This window comes from Miscanthus floridulus, chromosome 10 (assembly GCF_019320115.1).
Source record: "Miscanthus floridulus cultivar M001 chromosome 10, ASM1932011v1, whole genome shotgun sequence".
Lineage (NCBI taxonomy): Eukaryota > Viridiplantae > Streptophyta > Magnoliopsida > Poales > Poaceae > Miscanthus > Miscanthus floridulus.
The window spans coordinates 59,365,419-59,382,358 of NC_089589.1; positions in this window are offsets into that span (position 1 = coordinate 59,365,419).

The following is a 16,940-nucleotide window of genomic DNA, read 5'->3' on the forward strand; positions in this document are numbered from 1 at the left end:
GCTCAGCGGCGGTCACCCGCTCCACCACGAGCAATTCCATCGCCCGTGCCTCCATCGCCTTGGCTGCCCGGTCTTGAGACTCATGGCGGATGGACTCTAGCTAGCGCTCGAGCTTGGCCACCCGCCGAGGCCTCCCACTCCATCCGAGCGTGCTCCTCCCGGAGGAAACAAGACTTGCGGCTCGACATCTCCTCTAAGCCATGCAAAGCAAGAAGTAGGCATCCTAAGACAACCAATGAAAGACCGAGGAGTCAAGGAAAAGCATGGGAAAACTTACCTCTACAATGCGGGGCAGGTCGACCATAAGCGCCTCAAGGAGGACCTTGACCTGCTCCAAGGCCTCCTTGAGCCTCACCCTGGTTTGGGCAAGATCGGACTCCATCGCAAGTCCTCTCCCCCCAAGTATGTCCCAGAGCTACCCCTCCTCCTCATCCTGCAGGATGAACCGCGCCTTCCTCGGGTCGTCGTGGCAGGGCCACACTAGGTCATGGGGCACCCCCGACCCGCTGGAAGTCCCAGCCGTCGCCACCGGGACCACCGCAAACTCCTGCGATGGTTTGTCCCAGCTCGCGACTCCACCCTGGTGCCTACCGCACCAGGGTAGGGGGTCTCCACCTCCTCGACCTTGCAGCCCATCGGTGGTTGTTCTACCTCCGGTTTGTCCACGTCTCCTCCTAACCCTGACAGCTCCGACCCGGAGGGCGAGCCGTGCGTCCCTCCACCGGGCGAGGCAGGGAGCCCGGTCTCCCTCCCCTCTTCCACCGCAGCCGGTGTAGGAGGGATCGCAAGGGTCACCTTTGACCCGGCCTCCGCCATCGCCACCTAGATCGCCGCCACTGCCGTCGCCGCCACTGCCGCCGTACCTAGGGGGTGCAGCCCCCAGAGGGGAAGGTCACACCACCGCCACTTTGCCCTCCCCACCGCTTGTCGCGACATGCTGCAAGGTGGGCCTCCACTCCTCCCGCACAGGAGGCAGGGCGATGCTCAACCCCATCAGTATCTGGCCCCTGTCAAAAGGAATAGGTAAGTCACGCTCAAAAAACTCAAACTATGAGATCAAACAATACATACTAGGACGTAAGCGGTAGGGCATTGAAGCCCCGACCAGCTGGCAATGGGCCCACCAGACAAGGACCGCTCATGGGCTGTGACCCATGCCCCCTCACTTCGACCAGGGGGAGTCGACCCGGTCAGTTTCCGACTGGCCCACGAGTCTCCACGGCCACCGGCTTGAGGCGCGCCAACCGTAGTAGCTAGCGGGGCATCCCCCTGCTGAGGGTTGCATGCTGGTGCCAGCCCCAAAGACACGTGGGTGCAAGCCCGTTCCTCCGACCGCCTGGCCTACCCCGCCGCGCCCGGAGCAGGTGGGGACAAGGCCGGCGATGCCTCCGAAGGGCGCAGCGACCGTGTTCGATTCGCCTCTCGCTCACCGATGGTGTTCGAGCTCGCAGCGTGCTTCCTTGACGTGGGAACATCGCCGCACCTCTCTGCCTCCCACCCACCCTCAGTGGACGTAGCCGCAGGCTCGCGATGCTCCACCGATCTCCATGGGATCCTCCAACTCGAGCTCTGCCTCGACGTCGCTCCTATTTTCCCTGGCCCACACGTGCCGGGCGATCTCCATCTCCTTCCCATGCTTCCGTCGAGCCTTCTCAGCTCTCTTCTTCTTCTTCTCGATCGCCGCCTCCTTCAGGGCGGCTTGCCGGGCCACGCCCTCTGGCCCCTTCGGAAGGTGCGGTCAGGACTTGTAACCTTCGAGTCCCTATGAAATGGATGACTCGAAGTCAAAATAGAGGAGAGCAAAAGGGAAAAGAACATGGAGTAAGGAGAGGGGAGCATACCAGATTGGACAGCTTCGCGGCGTGAAGAGGTCCGGGCTTTCCATCAAGGGTCTCTTTGGCCCTCAGTTACAGCACCTAATCGAGCTAACTCTAGACCTCATCCGTCGCCACCTCCTCTGGCAACGTACGGTCGGGGTCCATCGGGTCGGTGTACATCCACATCGGTCGCGTCCTTTCCGCCAGCGGGGCGACCCGATAGTGGAAGAAGGTGTGGAACACCTGCACCCCGTCGAGGCCATGCTGCATCAGCTTCTGGAGCTCCGCCCCGATAATCTCCAGCTTGTTCTGCTGTCGGCTAGTGGGGCCCCATGACCAGCTCTCCCACCTCTCCAGTCTTCTACCAGTGAACGGCAGGAACGGTGCCTCCGTTAGGTTCTAGATATAGAACCACTCCCCATGCCACCCCCGATTGGAGTCATAGGGGGTGTACGCGGGGTAGGAGCTCGATGAACTCGGCTTCTTCTACAAAGTGAAGCCCCCAACCAGCACGGTCCTAGCCAGCTTCCCCTCCAATAGGGCTCACCCAGTGAAGGTCCGCCAGAAGAAATCCACGTGCGGCTCCATCTCGAGGAAGGCCTCATAGATGGTGACGAAGCTAGTGATGTGCAGCACCCCAGTCGGATTGAGGTGCTGCAGCTCCAGGCCCCACTCATTGAGGAACCCGCGCAGAAACCAATGCGTGGGATATCCTAGCCCGCGCTCATGGAAGGTGAGGAAGGAGATGACCTCGCCGGCCCAAGGTCATGGAAAATCCTCCCTCACAGGAGCCCTCTAGTGCGTCACCTCCTTCGGCAGAAGTAGCCCCTTCTCGGTGAAAGCGGCTAGCACTGACTCAGCCACATTGGATGGCCTCTAGCTCGACATTGTCATCTGGATTCATGAAACAGATCTGTGAGTTCTCCTATCCCTCGCTCTACCCTCTCTCACTTAGGAACCGTCGCGGCACGAACACACTTGGCGAGAAAGAAGGAGGAGAGATGGTAGATGGATAATAGGCGAAGGAAGGGGACGAGAGCAATCTCCCTTCCCCTATTTAAGGAGAAGACACAGCAGTTGGAGAAAGGTGAAGGATTGGGGCGAAAAACCCTCTCCCTTCCCCCCATTCAATGCGGATGGGATGCGACGGGATGCGTCCTGACCGATGGGATGTGACTTGCATGATGGGATGGCGCTTGGTTAGACGGGACATGGCCTGGGCATGGCCCACCACTACCGCACGCCGAGCGTGGGAAACAAGGCACAATCATGCGCAGGCAGCCCTCCGCCCTCCCAGGTAGGACCTAGAAGGGCCCAATGAGTCGATCGAACAGCTCAGGTGAACCCCAAGAGACAGGTAAGGAGAAAAGGGATGCCCCATGTGGGCCATGCCGACTCCGTCATGAACGACGGACATGGATCCTAGTCGAACATATCCGATAAAGACTCCTCAAGCCTATCACTCGAGTCATCAAGGTAAGTCTACCAATCCCTCTTACTTTATTTTATTTTTTGAATGCATAAACATCCATTCATCCATTCTCATACACGCATTCACACATTCATCCATGCACGCATTCATTCATCCCATACATCCAAAGCATCGCGTATGCAATTGATGCATCACAACGCTCCGTGTTGTGTCACGAAGTGGTAGTTACCTCATTCAACATGAGCAACGACCGACCGGGGTTCGAAGGCCGGCCCATGAAGGGCTCGAGGCCACCTCGCATCAAATAGAGCCAGGGGAGATAACACAAATGAGCCCTAGTGGCCCTCGCCCAATCTGCTCTGAAGCAGATAGGGTCATCTCAACCTTCTCATCCAATCCTAACCTCGAGCCATGCCCATAGAATCTCCATCGAGGGGAGGCCAGCGGGCCACCTGAGTCAGTCTCCAGAATGACCCAGGCATCTACCGGGACATGGGTTAAGGAGCAGTGGAATGCCACATGAGGGCTATGCTGATCCCATCATGAACGACGGACCCATATTCCACTTGAACATGCCTGTTAGCGAGCTCAACGAGCAAGTCACTCGAGCCATCGAGGCAAGCGATGTTAGCTTAGCCCCTCCAGTTGCGAAAACCATGGACGGGGTAACGCACGGAACTAGACCAACCCCTACCAAGCCCAAAAGGGCTTAGGGGCTCAGGTCACTCGACACCAACTCAGGAAATCAACCGACCGCGCAGGTCACGGGCGGGACACACACGGGCGAACACCCCAAATGACAGTCTATGGCCCCAAGAAAAGAGTACCAAGATGCTCAGCCTCCAATCGACTCACCAGTTGGACGCAGGCTCAGGGGCTACACCCACGGGTGCGCTCGCACGCACCCGCTGTGAAAACAAAAAATTCCCCCGCTAGCAACACAGAAACCCCCCAGACAATTTTGCCTGAAACAACCGGGGGCTCGGCGGCTACAATCGTGGGTGTGCTCGCGCGCACCCGCCATCAAGACAAAAATCCCCCAGACGACTCTACCCGAATCATCTAGAGGCTCGGGGGCTCCTGTCGGGTTCATAAACCTGGGGTCCCTCATGGAACTGCTTCCCAGCAAAAGCTCAGCCCAGCAGACAACGTTGTGAACGATGCACAACTCCTGGGCCAGCCCAAATACCTAACGACAGGCCAGAAGGGAGATCGAGTCTCCAACCGGAAGGCCTGGCCAAGGAGGAATGATGCTTGCTTCTGACTCTGGCCCGCCTCTCTGACCGAAAGGCCTGGCGAAGGAGGAACAACGCTCACTTCCGACTCTGACCTGCCTCTCTGACCGAAAGGCCTGGCCAAGGAGGAACAGTGCTCGCTTCCGACTCCAGCCTACCTCGGCCAAGGATGAATGACGCTTGCTTCCGACTCCAGCCTGCCTCTCCGACCGGAAGGCCTGGCCAAAGAGGAACAGCGCTCGCTTCCGACTCTGGCCTGCCTCTCCGACCAGAAGGCTTGGCCGAGAAGGGATGACGCTCGCTTCTGACTCCTACCCGCTTCTCCGACCAGGGGTACACCGAACCTCTGCTTATAGCTCTTTTCTGACTGGCACGGTTGGAGCCAACTAGGAAACAACCAAACGGGGACGCCCACTCGGTAATGACCCAGAGTAGGCGGAGCAAATAAGACAGGGCGCTCAAGTCAACTGTAATACCAAGGACCGTACCCTACACACCTGCAGGATAGTATTATCAGATCATGGTAGAAGGGTACTTTATAACCTTCCAAACATGTTAGAAACACCAACAGTGTTGTGGGCGCCGACATTTGCCATACCGAAAGAACACAGTGGAACCAACCGCATGCATCCAGCCATCAACAGTATTGTGGGCACCGACAAACCGCCTTGTACCCGACAGCATGGGCAACAAGACTAGGTAGCACACACACACACTCTTTCTCTCACACTCTGTCTCTCCTGTAAAGCCATCCCCTTCATCTATAAAAGGGGATGCGCTCTCTCCAAAAGGAGGACGATTCGGATGATCAATTCAGATAGACGAGTCGAACAACCTATGATTCAAATGATTCCAATAGAGCACACGCTCAAATACTTAGCGCACGTTGGAGCTCCTGTCACTTTCGGCCCTTCGGCCCCGAGTCCGCCCGGACCTCTTGCACCCCCCATCTTACTCCCTCTCGTTTGTAACCCCACAGCAAACTTTGAGCACCTAGGGTCAGGAATAAAGTCACCGACCAACTCACACTGGACGTAGGGCACATTGCCTGAACCAGTATAAACCCTATGCCCTTGAGTGTTAGGCCACATCCGATCACAACATAGGGCAAAACTACAAATATTTACGTGTTGCTCACTTTTCGCACCGACAGGAGGCTTCCCCAGGAATCTATTGAGACTGGCGGGAGGTTGCTATACCAGCTTTGAGCAATATCCCTTGCTATGATTACGAAGGATTTCACCATGGTGTAATCATCCCTGCCTACTGCTACCACTACAGCCTCGTAGCTCATTACGAATTGGCGAGGGTTTACGCTTCCATCGTACCTTGGTAAGTTCTGTGGTTTGTATTCAAGCGGCTAGGTTTTGGTTTGTAGTATTTGGGTTAATGGGGATTTTGGATCGTATGGCATTGGTGGAGGTTGGTTTTTGTGGTGTTGTTGTATGGCTGGGGGAATGTATTCTGGGTAGATTTGGTGCAAATGAGGAGGTGGTGGCGGAGGTGGTGGATTTGGATGGAGTGGAGGTGGGTTTGGTTGTAGCGGAGGTGGTAAATCGTACTGCTTGGGTAGGTAATTTGGGTCAACTTCGACGGAGGCCAGGTACTCATCCATCTGCCTGAGTTGTTCCCTGGCTTCGCCTGCCTTCTGCCTTATCACTTGTAAGCGCGCCTGCCTCTGGTGGGCTTTGACTCGATGCCTTTTCTCTTGGAGCTCTTCATGCATCTGGTTTAGAGCCTCAAGGCTTCTCGGCTCTACGTCTTCATCGTCGTCTTGCGGCACGTAGCCTGTCTCTTCCACCGTGGTTGGGCTGGGTTGGGGGTTGGCTTCGGTTCTAGCCGTCAGGGGCTTGTTTTAGCTGTGTTGGACCCCCGTCGGTTGAGCGGTGGGTTGCGGTGCTCGGGCTCCGCTGGCAGAGGTTCCAGCCACTGTATCCGACCCTCGTGGCGGGGGTGGATCTCTCTGGGTGTTTCTTCTTGTTGTCACCATTGTTTTTGAAAAGTGGTATGCTGGGGTGCCCACGGATGGTGCCAACTGTGGGGTCACTCCTAGCCTCTCACCCCCGCTGAAGAGCACGAGGGGAGAGGCCGAGGGTTTCCCACAGGGATGTGAAGGGGTTGTCTCGTAGAGATGAGCGAAGGTAACGGAATGCGAGGCAATGGGGAAATACGGATTAAATGTCCATTAATTCGTCCAGAAAAGATCATCCTGCTTCTTACACGAGCACCCTGGGTATTTATAGATCACACCCACGGGCACAGTGGAATTACATTAGGGTTGGCTTCGGTTCCAGCCGTCAGGGGCTCGTTTTAGCTGTGTTGGACCCCCGTCGGTTGAGCGGTGGGTTGTGGTGCTCGGGCTCCGCTGGCTCCGCCGGCAGAGGTTCCAGCCACTGTATCCGACCCTCGTGGCGGGGGTGGATCTCTCTGGGTGTTTCTTCTTGTTGTCACCATTGTTTTTGAAAAGTGGTATGGTGGGGTGCCCACGGACGGTGCCAACTGTGGGGTCACTCCTAGCCTCTCGCCCCCTACAGAAAATGCAGTACATTAGTCAAGGGTACGGCGGTAATCTTACTCGCTCGACCAACCACTCCCGGGCCCATCCGTCCCAACAGGGCCATCTCCTCCGTCAGGGTGGTCCCCTCCCGTGGCAGGCGTCGAACCTTCGCGCGTTCCTGGCGGAGGTCCGCCCGTCCTTGCTGTCTGGCTCCTCTTCTCCCGTCCTCTCAAGGCTTAGTCGACCTCCGGGTCCCATGCCTGGTCATGCAGATGGGACACAGATGAACAGAGACACCCTCGCCGCGGGGGTTAGTGCCCGCGATGAGGCAAGTTAGATAGGCTAGCGCCGGGTCGAGGGCTAGAGGCGAGCGGTGCCGGGGGTACATCCCCCCAACATTTTTTGTTTTGAATCAGCAACATATTCCTTTGCTGTTAGTTTGTCAACAATCCACTCAGTTTGTGCTTGAATTGCAGTTGGTTTTTTCATTGGGGAGGTGTTTTTGCTCCTTTCCATCGGTACCACTTCACTCTTGTTCATTCCTCTCACAAGTTTGAATTTGATGAAATTGCCCATTCTATCGCATATTTGTACAGTTTACTAGATTCCATATATCGATATTCAAGGTCCTGTTCTTCTAGCCAAAATTGCACAATCTAATATTTGTACTTCTTCTTTCTAGAACCCCATATACCGTAATGTTTATTTGTATACCCAAGTGTAATTGAGCCAGCAGATGCAAGTTATATTTGAATTCAATGTACAGCTACAATTCTCTTGACTGTTGACAAATGACTATTGGCAGTAGGAAGTGGTAATATTTACCGTAACTGGAAGTACTTTGGAACTCTGCAGTGTTTTTAATTTTCAGCAGATTGTTCCAAACCATTGTATATTTAGGCATGTTTGCTGGAAGCTATATTTCATATGGTAAGGACTGTGATCCATATATAGGCTTTTAAACAATAGTATAGCAAATATGTTTGTGAGTTACAACGGAAACGGAACATATAGCTTGTTACGCAGCGGTGACGCTGGATTCAGCCAACACACTGGTACAGCTATATCGCCCGAGGCCGCACACGATCTATGCGAGGACTCCACCCCGGCTGTCCTCTCCACCAATGCAGCACTAACTCGACAGTCACAAGAGGATCCCTGGAGTCATCATCCTCGAGCTCAACTAGCACAACTTAACCACAGGATTAAGTCATAGAGACACAGGCCACAAAACATCCGCGAGCTCAACTAGCACAGCTTAACCGTAGGATTAAGTCGTAGACACACGCCACGAAACCACCAAGAACCATCAAACAAAGGAATTGCATTTCACAACACTTTAAGAAATTTATAATTAAGGTTAGAAGAATTTCCTCCACAAGTTGCAGATTTATATCTAGCTCATCCAACTAGCTAGAGTACATAACCTGAATGCTAATGTTTGCTCGCTTGACGCTCGCTCCATTATATTAGAGTTAATCTCAACCTTAGGGATGCCCCTCCTGCACTCTCCTAAGATATTAACTTCACTCAAGCTTGGCTTCAGTGATCACCAAGTATTTAGCACCTTAAAACAGCTTAACAGCAGTACTGCTAGTACGATTGTACTTAGAGGACTTATTCCAACATAAACATTTGATGGATGCATAATAGAAATTTGTAGTTTTGCAGAAAACATGGCATAAGTTAAAACATGATGTGATATGCTCATGTTGCTATTAATTAAGTGGAAGCAATTTAGTAATCACGTAGACATATGAATAGCTCAAGAGTATGAGTTCGTGAAATTGCTCTCACTACTCTAAAACTAGAAGTAAGAACAACCAATGTCATCTGAGGATGTGATGCCTTCCATGTGGGTACAATTGTCTAGCTCAAGTATGAGTTTATGCAATTGCTCTCTCACTACTCTGTAGAGGTATACAGCTGTACCCACATGAGAGTCTAGAATTAACCTCCATATTTGTGCCCGGATAAGGGTTGCCTCAAGGTCCCAACATTTCCCTAGTGTGGCCAAATAACCAATGAACGGTAGAGCAATGAGGTAATGAGCTGAGGTACTATCTTCTTTTAGCTACCCCATGCTACATTTTGAACCGATTCCAAGTGATTAGATCATCACCACTAAGTACTTAGCTTGTCACACCAATACATGACATGTGGTCTGTATAGGGGTTACTCCGACTCACTATGACAGAGAAATGGTCCTTAGCTTCTCCACGAGCTATGCCACTTGAGATCCAACACTTCCAGTGACCTTACCTCTCTATGAGCCAAAAACTCATAGCAGTTTGGGTTGGCCTTAATTAGTCTCCCCCTTTTCAAGTTTTAAATGACTAAGGAAACCCGATGTAGCTTCCAACATGCGCGAATATGCATGAGTTCCCACTCAAATTCGACTTCTACCAATTCTGTCATCTAAGCATGATTATTCGTCCTGAACCCAAGTAGTGATAGTAAGGCTACAATTATAATGTGAGAGTTGAACTAACTTCAGTGAGGTCAAGATAGTTGTTTACTCATCCTTAGCATGAAATGCAACTAACCATGTGAACATGTATGCATGAGTATCCAAAATAGAGTTCAAATAGTAGTAGTGCAAGCCTGTCATGATGTCCGGGTGATCTCAGGGGATCATGACTGTTAGTAGACATTCCTCACTTTTTATAGTACCTGCAAGAGAAGTCGGAGAGATAGAGTTGAGAGAAACTCTGAAGAATGGATGACTTTAGAGAGATTGGAAGCGCTAAGCCTTATGAGCTAGAGAGAAAAGCATGTTAGGTGAATTCAGATTCAACTAGTGTTGTCATAGGGTAGAGGCAGGTCTGTTAGGATGGTTAAGGTCTAGGTTAAGCGCTGACAACACAAAATATTCGGTGAGCTGACGGATGGTCCGCGAGTGCGTCACCAAGAGCAGGGAGTTTAGGGTTGGGTTATGGATGTTCGCTTGGATGGTCCAACATGATCTCCAGATAGTCCATGGGTTCGAATGACTGTCCCAGGTAACTTGGAAACGGTTCTAGGGAACGGTGCAGTTTGCATCACCTTTGTGGGAATCCACGGACGGTCTGTGAGGTCCTGAGGAGAAAAAGTACCTATGTGTCATAGTCCGTGAAGATTGGGACGGTCTAACTCTGTCAGACAGTCCGGTGGTCTGTGCCAGACGGTCTGCCAGAACGTCGACAAAACCAATGTGAAATGGTGTTCTTGAGGGGTTTTGGTTTGGGAGTTGTGTAGAGTGCAACTAAAAGTGTTAGGGAACTCATAGGGGTGCTCAAGTGACATATATACTAGGGTTGTGTGGTGTGGAATTTGGTCAACAATTGGAGAAGGTTAGAGCTAGGCTTGGAATTCCTAAACTATGATTTGTGGGACATGAAATCGAGAGAGGGAGAGGAGATTGATAAACTTACTCTTGATGAGTTGGTGACCTTGGGTCACCAAGTTCAAACTCGTAGTCTTGAGGTCTTTGCATCCATGAAAAGGGGAGGTCTCTTGCTTGGAGATGAAATTGGGGAGAGAGAAGTCCTTGCATAAATCATGCACAGAGATTAGAGGACGTTGAGGATGAAATCCACGAGATGAGTAGGGCTTACCCTTGAGATGGAATTGGTTGGAGCAATCTTCATCTTCTCCAATCATGAAGGAGGAAATCAAGAATTAGGAAGTGGGATTTTTCATGAGAGTGAAATCGAGAGAGATTCCTTGAGCTTACACATGTGGGAGAGTTTAGAACCGGCGATGATGAACAATCTCTAGTAGTGGAGGGTGTGGACTTAAGTTTTTCAAGCTTTTTAGTTCTAGAGAAGTGAAAGAGGTTAGCACAAAGTATGTTGTGGCCAAACTGTGCAATATGATTACAACACTACCCTAAGTGGTAAATGGGGACACGTTGGCAGAGAACTATATCTCTCGTCAAAACACGATCGAACGCTGCAAATTATTTTTTGGCTCTCGTGATGCTCTCTCTACGTGCGGAGCCCAGTTCTTGAAGATTTTAATTTGAAGTTTGTATGATAAAATAAAGTGGAAACCATACTAAAAAGTTAGAAGAAAAAAATAGTAAGAAAATTATTACAAGTGGCCTGCAGCTGCAAAATTTCAAATTTTTTTCCATTTATTAGAGTCAAGAAGATTTCTAGAATAGTTCTAAGAACTCCCAATAGTTTAGTATCTGAACTCTCTAATAATACGCACCGGGTAAATCTCTCTTCGCATGTTTTCTGCTCTCTGTATCCTTACTTGGTGCCGATTTATTTCCACCCTTAACGTGGATTTCTTTGTTGCGGGTGGTTATTTTGGTTGTTTTCTGCTGTCTAACTGTGGTTGGCTGTGGCTGGCTAGGAGGCAGCGGAGGCCAGCTGGGACACAACCACAGTTGGCAGCCGATTGGTGGTGGTGTGCACAAAGGTCGGGGAGGAGCTAGCAAAATCATGTTGTGGAGCGTTTTATCATTTTGTCTACATGGTATAGTCAATTATTTGAAATTAGGTTTTGGAGATGCTCTGATCATGGCTTCCTATCACTATAGTTCAAATATCGAGAGTGATGTTATCTATGAATCGGTGGTGTTTGGTTCAGTAGATGGTAACACAAAGGAAATGAAATCAGATATCACTGTAATGGGAGTGGTTCAATCTTTATCTGAAAATGGAAATAGGATATGACAATACTGATTACAGATGGTGCAAAGCAAACAGGTGTAACGGCAATACATGTAACACCCTAAAATTTACCTCTTTTAAAAATAGGTTTAGAAGGATTTATTTCTGAATTTTGTGCTCATGAAATATAGGAAAATAAAAAAAATTTCATTAAATTAAGAATTCATCATAGGGTATAGCAACATGGTTGTGTAAACATACCGGTGCATTTGTTTCTTTGTATTGTGTGGATTTGATGCAAATTGAAAACATTCGAAATGCTTTTAAAAATAAATTAAAAATGCCTTTGAAGTAAAAGAAAAGAAAGAAAAGAGAATTAGAAAATAAAAGAATTTAAAAAGGTATAAAATTTATTTTTTAGAAAACTTACCAAAATTTCACATTTTTATTTGAATTGAAAGTATATTAGAAATAATATTTGAACTTGATTTGATTCATAATTAAAATTGGTTTTGAAAAAGGAAATAGAAAAGGATTTGAAAAAATGGAAAGACTCTCCCTCTATCTATTTGGCCCGAAGGCCCAGCCCTGCCTCTCTCTCTCAATCCGGCTCTCCCTCTCGGCTTCAGCCCGGCCGGCTCTCTCCCTCCTTTTGGCCTACTGGCCCAATCGGTCGCAGCCTGTTTCCCTCTCCCTCACTTACCCGCGTGGGCCGAACCGGCCCAGAGCACTCCCGTTTCCCCCTTCTATTTTTGATGCAGCCCAACGACGCCTCGGCCCAACTCGGGAAGGCCGGCCCAGCAAGCGCACCGATCCTCTCCGCCCTCCCTCTCTCTTGCGCTGACAGGTGGGGCCTCCCTATCAGGCCCGTCTTCTACCTTTTGTCGACGCTCCGGACTCCGCTGCCGCGCCAAGTGCCCGCGCACACGCCATCTCCTTCCTTTGGCGTGCCGCCCACGCCTTCCCGTGCCCTTATAAGTCGCGCCCGCACCGCACTGCTTCTCTACCCCAGCCCTAGGGTGCCGCAGCTGCCGCCCATGCCCCGAGCTAGCCAGCACCGCCGCCTGGATCCCGCCGGGAGGAGCCGACGTCGCCGAGCCGATTGGACGCCCCTCCGTCACGGTAAGCTTGTTCCCGAGGTTCACGTTGAAGTTGTGAGCACGCCTAACCCCTTTTCTCCCTCTCTCTCGCGTTGTCTTGGTCTCCCCGCGTCGTAGCAGTTCCGCCGCCGCCCTAGCTTGCAGCCCGCCGTCTCTGCCCGCCAATAGATGCAATAGATCACGGAGTCGAGTTCGCAGTGGTATTATCTATCTTCCGGTGCCCTTCAGGCTATAGTGTCCGGTAGGCTCCTCTTCAAAACGCCTGCGATCTTCTCTGTTTCCCGGCCATGGCACCGCCGTCGGTTACAGCGCCGGCCAAGTCTTCCCCTCCCAATCAATTTCAACCATCCGATCTGAGATCTGTGGCCCAGATTAGAAGATACCTTTTCACAAGATTAGAAGATACCTTTTCATTGGCACTTTTATTAAAGAGCCCCTCGGTTTCTTCAAAATAGAACCCGCGGTCCAAAATGTCTTTCTCAATTATGTTTTCTTCTTTGGAAAGCGTAGTTTCATTGGTTTAGAACCAAAATACGTTTTCGTCTATTTACAGTTTTGCCACTAGTTTTCTTTAGGCCATAACTTCTGCGTTTTAACTCCAATTTAATCCGTTCAAATTGCGTTAGGTTCGTATTTACATTGTCTACGTGTTTATATCACTATTAGATGTGTTTTCAACTTTTAAAATTCGAGGTTAGATTTAATCTATTAGTTTATTAAAGGAAATCTTGTTTAATTCATATCTTCTACGGTTTAACTCTGTTTTAGCCCATTCAAATTGCGTTAGATTCATAGCGACGAGATCTACGCGTTAGTAACAGTGTTTATCATATTACTATTTCTGAAATTTTATGGTTTAAACTCTAATTTGAATAATAATTATGCAACTGGATTTTATAGATAAAATATGATTTGTTTTACTTTAGTTTTATAATTCGAATCTAAATTCAATTTAATTCATATAAGCTTTTATATATTTAAAATAAATAAAGCCTATAGTTTTCTTTTCCACGTATAAAGCAGATCTATCGGTAGATGTATCTTTTTTACCGAAGCTCCGATTAGTGTGTTTTTCGCGTTTGTGTGTTCGTAGCGAGACGTAGATTCATTTTACAAACTTTTCATCTTGATACTATGATTGGTGTACTATTCTAATTTAGATCTATTGTTTGCTTCATGTATGATTGTATGGATGCTTGTGTGGTGCTTTATGATTACGTCGAGTCGGTGAGATATACGTGGTGATCAAGAAGAAGAAGAAGAAGAACGTTGAAGATTAAAGCTTACCGAAGGATCGGTGTTTAAGGCAAGTATAGCATGGGACCTTCCTTGTTGTCCTATTCACCTTTAATCACTTAATTCATATTGCATATGTCTACCTTGACTACCACTAAGGATTTCCTAGTACTTTGTACCTTGTGCCTTGTTACCTATGGGGTATTGCATTGGGTAGTTTGATGCTAGTGCTCAACTACAACCATGATTTTGTAACTTGACTAATGGTATATGCAATAAACACTAAAAGATGCTTTTTAGCAACATGGAATAAGGGGGCTAGAGCATTGGGCTATTTTATGGTGCTCTAGATTCCTCTCCCTAAGAACTTATCTGTAAGTGATCATCCAGGACTTACAGTATAGCTATGAGGGCTACATGGCTCTGGCTTTAGCTCAGTATGAGGACCTTTTCTAGCTTGTTAGTGGTTACCTTTATTGGCGTAAGAAAGGCTTGACAAATCGGATATAGTGTGGCCTCTGTCCCTTTGAGTATAGGTTGCGCGTCATTATGCCATCGGGAAGGGGGGCTCTATATCGGTTTGTCGAGTGAATCTAATGGCCCTAACTTGTTAGACGAATCTTTGAAAGGCTTCATAGTGAACCCTACCGACCTTCCTTGAAAGTGGGTCAAGAGATTAGCTACCTCGGTCAAAAGGGTAAATCACGACTCACAGTGAAAGTGTACAACATCTGCAGAGTGTAAAACTGGTATATCAGCCGTGCTTACGGTCACGAGCGGCCTTAGAATATTTACGGAATAGATGATGAACACTGATGATATTGATGATGAAGATGCTCACTAATGATTACTGTTTATGCTATTCATTATTCATGTTTACCTGATCATGTGTTTATATGGACTTGTGATAAACTTGTTGCTACTCATATGCTAAAATTGTGATAATTAAAAGCTAATCGCAGTTAAACCAGTGTCAGCCTTTTGAGCCTCATGAACCCCATGTTATATTTGTTGAGTACGACATGTACTTACGCTTACTTTATTTTTCACATATTTGGATAAAAATCCCGGATGTGTACCAGACTGTTAGTTTGGAGGAATTAGGCTTATGATCAATCAGTCAGTTATCCCTATGGATTTGGAGTCATCACCTGAAGATCGGAGTTGTCTTTCCGCTGTCTATACTCTGAGGTTGTATTCTTTATACTAATACGCTATGTAATAAGCATTGTCTTATGATATTACCCTTATTTGTAGCTATATGTGAGATTTGACTTCCTGAGCTCATATATGGTGTGTATCTGGTTTTGTTCTTAAAACCGGGTGCTACAATACATAATGGGTTGCGTTACATTTGAGGCAACCAAATGGCTCACGTAGCTTTCGCTCTGAAGCTTGGTGCCATTAGGATTGTAACACGGTCAGTGGCAGCCATTGGTGTTCATAGCTTGTTCCACCAGACGTATTCATACAACTATACAAGTTGAATAACAGATCAAAATTGGATGCAGAATAAAATGAAGGTAACTTTAATCGACCAACACTTCATAAATTAAACCAGCACAATCCAAAATGAATCCTAGAGAGCACACAGTGTTATACCCTTACTCACAGAAGCATTATAGCACAAAATTCATGATTCGACGCACACAACTCGTTAGACCATAGAAAGCATATAAAGATCTAATGGATCAATAAGCATCACCCGCCTTGATCTCCATCAGCAGCCATATGTTTCCTCAATTTCAGTGGTAGTCTTAAAAGAGATCTGACCCGGCAGCCATTGTCGCTGCTAAGAATGGCATACGCCTTTAGCATATCATCACGCCTTAACCGCCGGTAGACCAAACGGTAGTTTAGGGGCAGCGGCCATAACGCGTTTCCCAGTCGGATCAGCATTTCATGCGACAGAGAAAATACAACCCTAATACCACGGCCGCATATATGGTTCACCCATCGATGCTATATGGTTCACCCATCTGCCGGTTTGATAACTTAGGAGGTCTCGCTATTGTTCCAACCGACGGTGGAAGTATCACACCATTGCTTCTGTCTTCTATGGTAGTGAAAGTGGCGATAGTGGTAGCTCAATCTGTAGTAGCATATCTTCTTTTAGCTACCCCATGCTACATTCCAAACCGAATCAAAGTGATTAGATCGTCACCACTAAGTACTTAGCTTGTCACACCCATACATGAATGTGGTTTGTACATATAGGGGTTACTCCGACTCACTATGACAGAGAAACGGTCCTTAGCTTCTCCATGAGCTATGCCACGCTTGAGATCCAACACTCACAGTGACCTTATGTCTCGTTGAGCCAAAACTCACAACAGTTTGGGGTTGGCCTTAGTCTCCCCATTTGCAAGTTTTAAATGATTAAGGAAAAACCCGATGTATCTTCCAACATGCGATAATATGAGTTCCCACTCAGGTTCAACTTCTACCAGTTCTGTTCCATCTAAGCATGATTATTCGTCCTAAACCCAAGTAGTGATCTAGTAAGGCTACAACTATATTGTGAGAGTTGAACTAACTTTAGTGAGGTCAAGATTGTTGTTTACTCATCCTTAGTATGAAATGCCAACTAACAATGTGAACATGTACACATGAGTATCCAAAATATAGTTCAAATAGTTGTAGTGCATGCCTGTCATGTTGTCTGGGTGATCTCGGGGGATCATGACTGTTAGTATACATTCCTCACTTTTAATTTTATAGTATCTGCAAGAGAAGTGGGAGAGATAGAGCTGAGAGAAACTCTAAAGAATGGATGACTTTAGAGAGATTGGAGCACTAAGCCTTATGAGCTAGAGAGAGAAGCATGCTAGGTGAATTCAGGTTCAACTAGTGTTGTCATAGGGTAGAGGTAGGTCGGTTAGGATGGTCAAGGGTCTAGGTTAAGCACTGATAACACAAAAATATTCAGTGAGCTGCCATATGGTCCGGCTGCACAAGCGGATGGTCCACGAGTGCATCACGTACTGAGAGCAGGGGAGTTTAGGGTTGGGTTATGGAT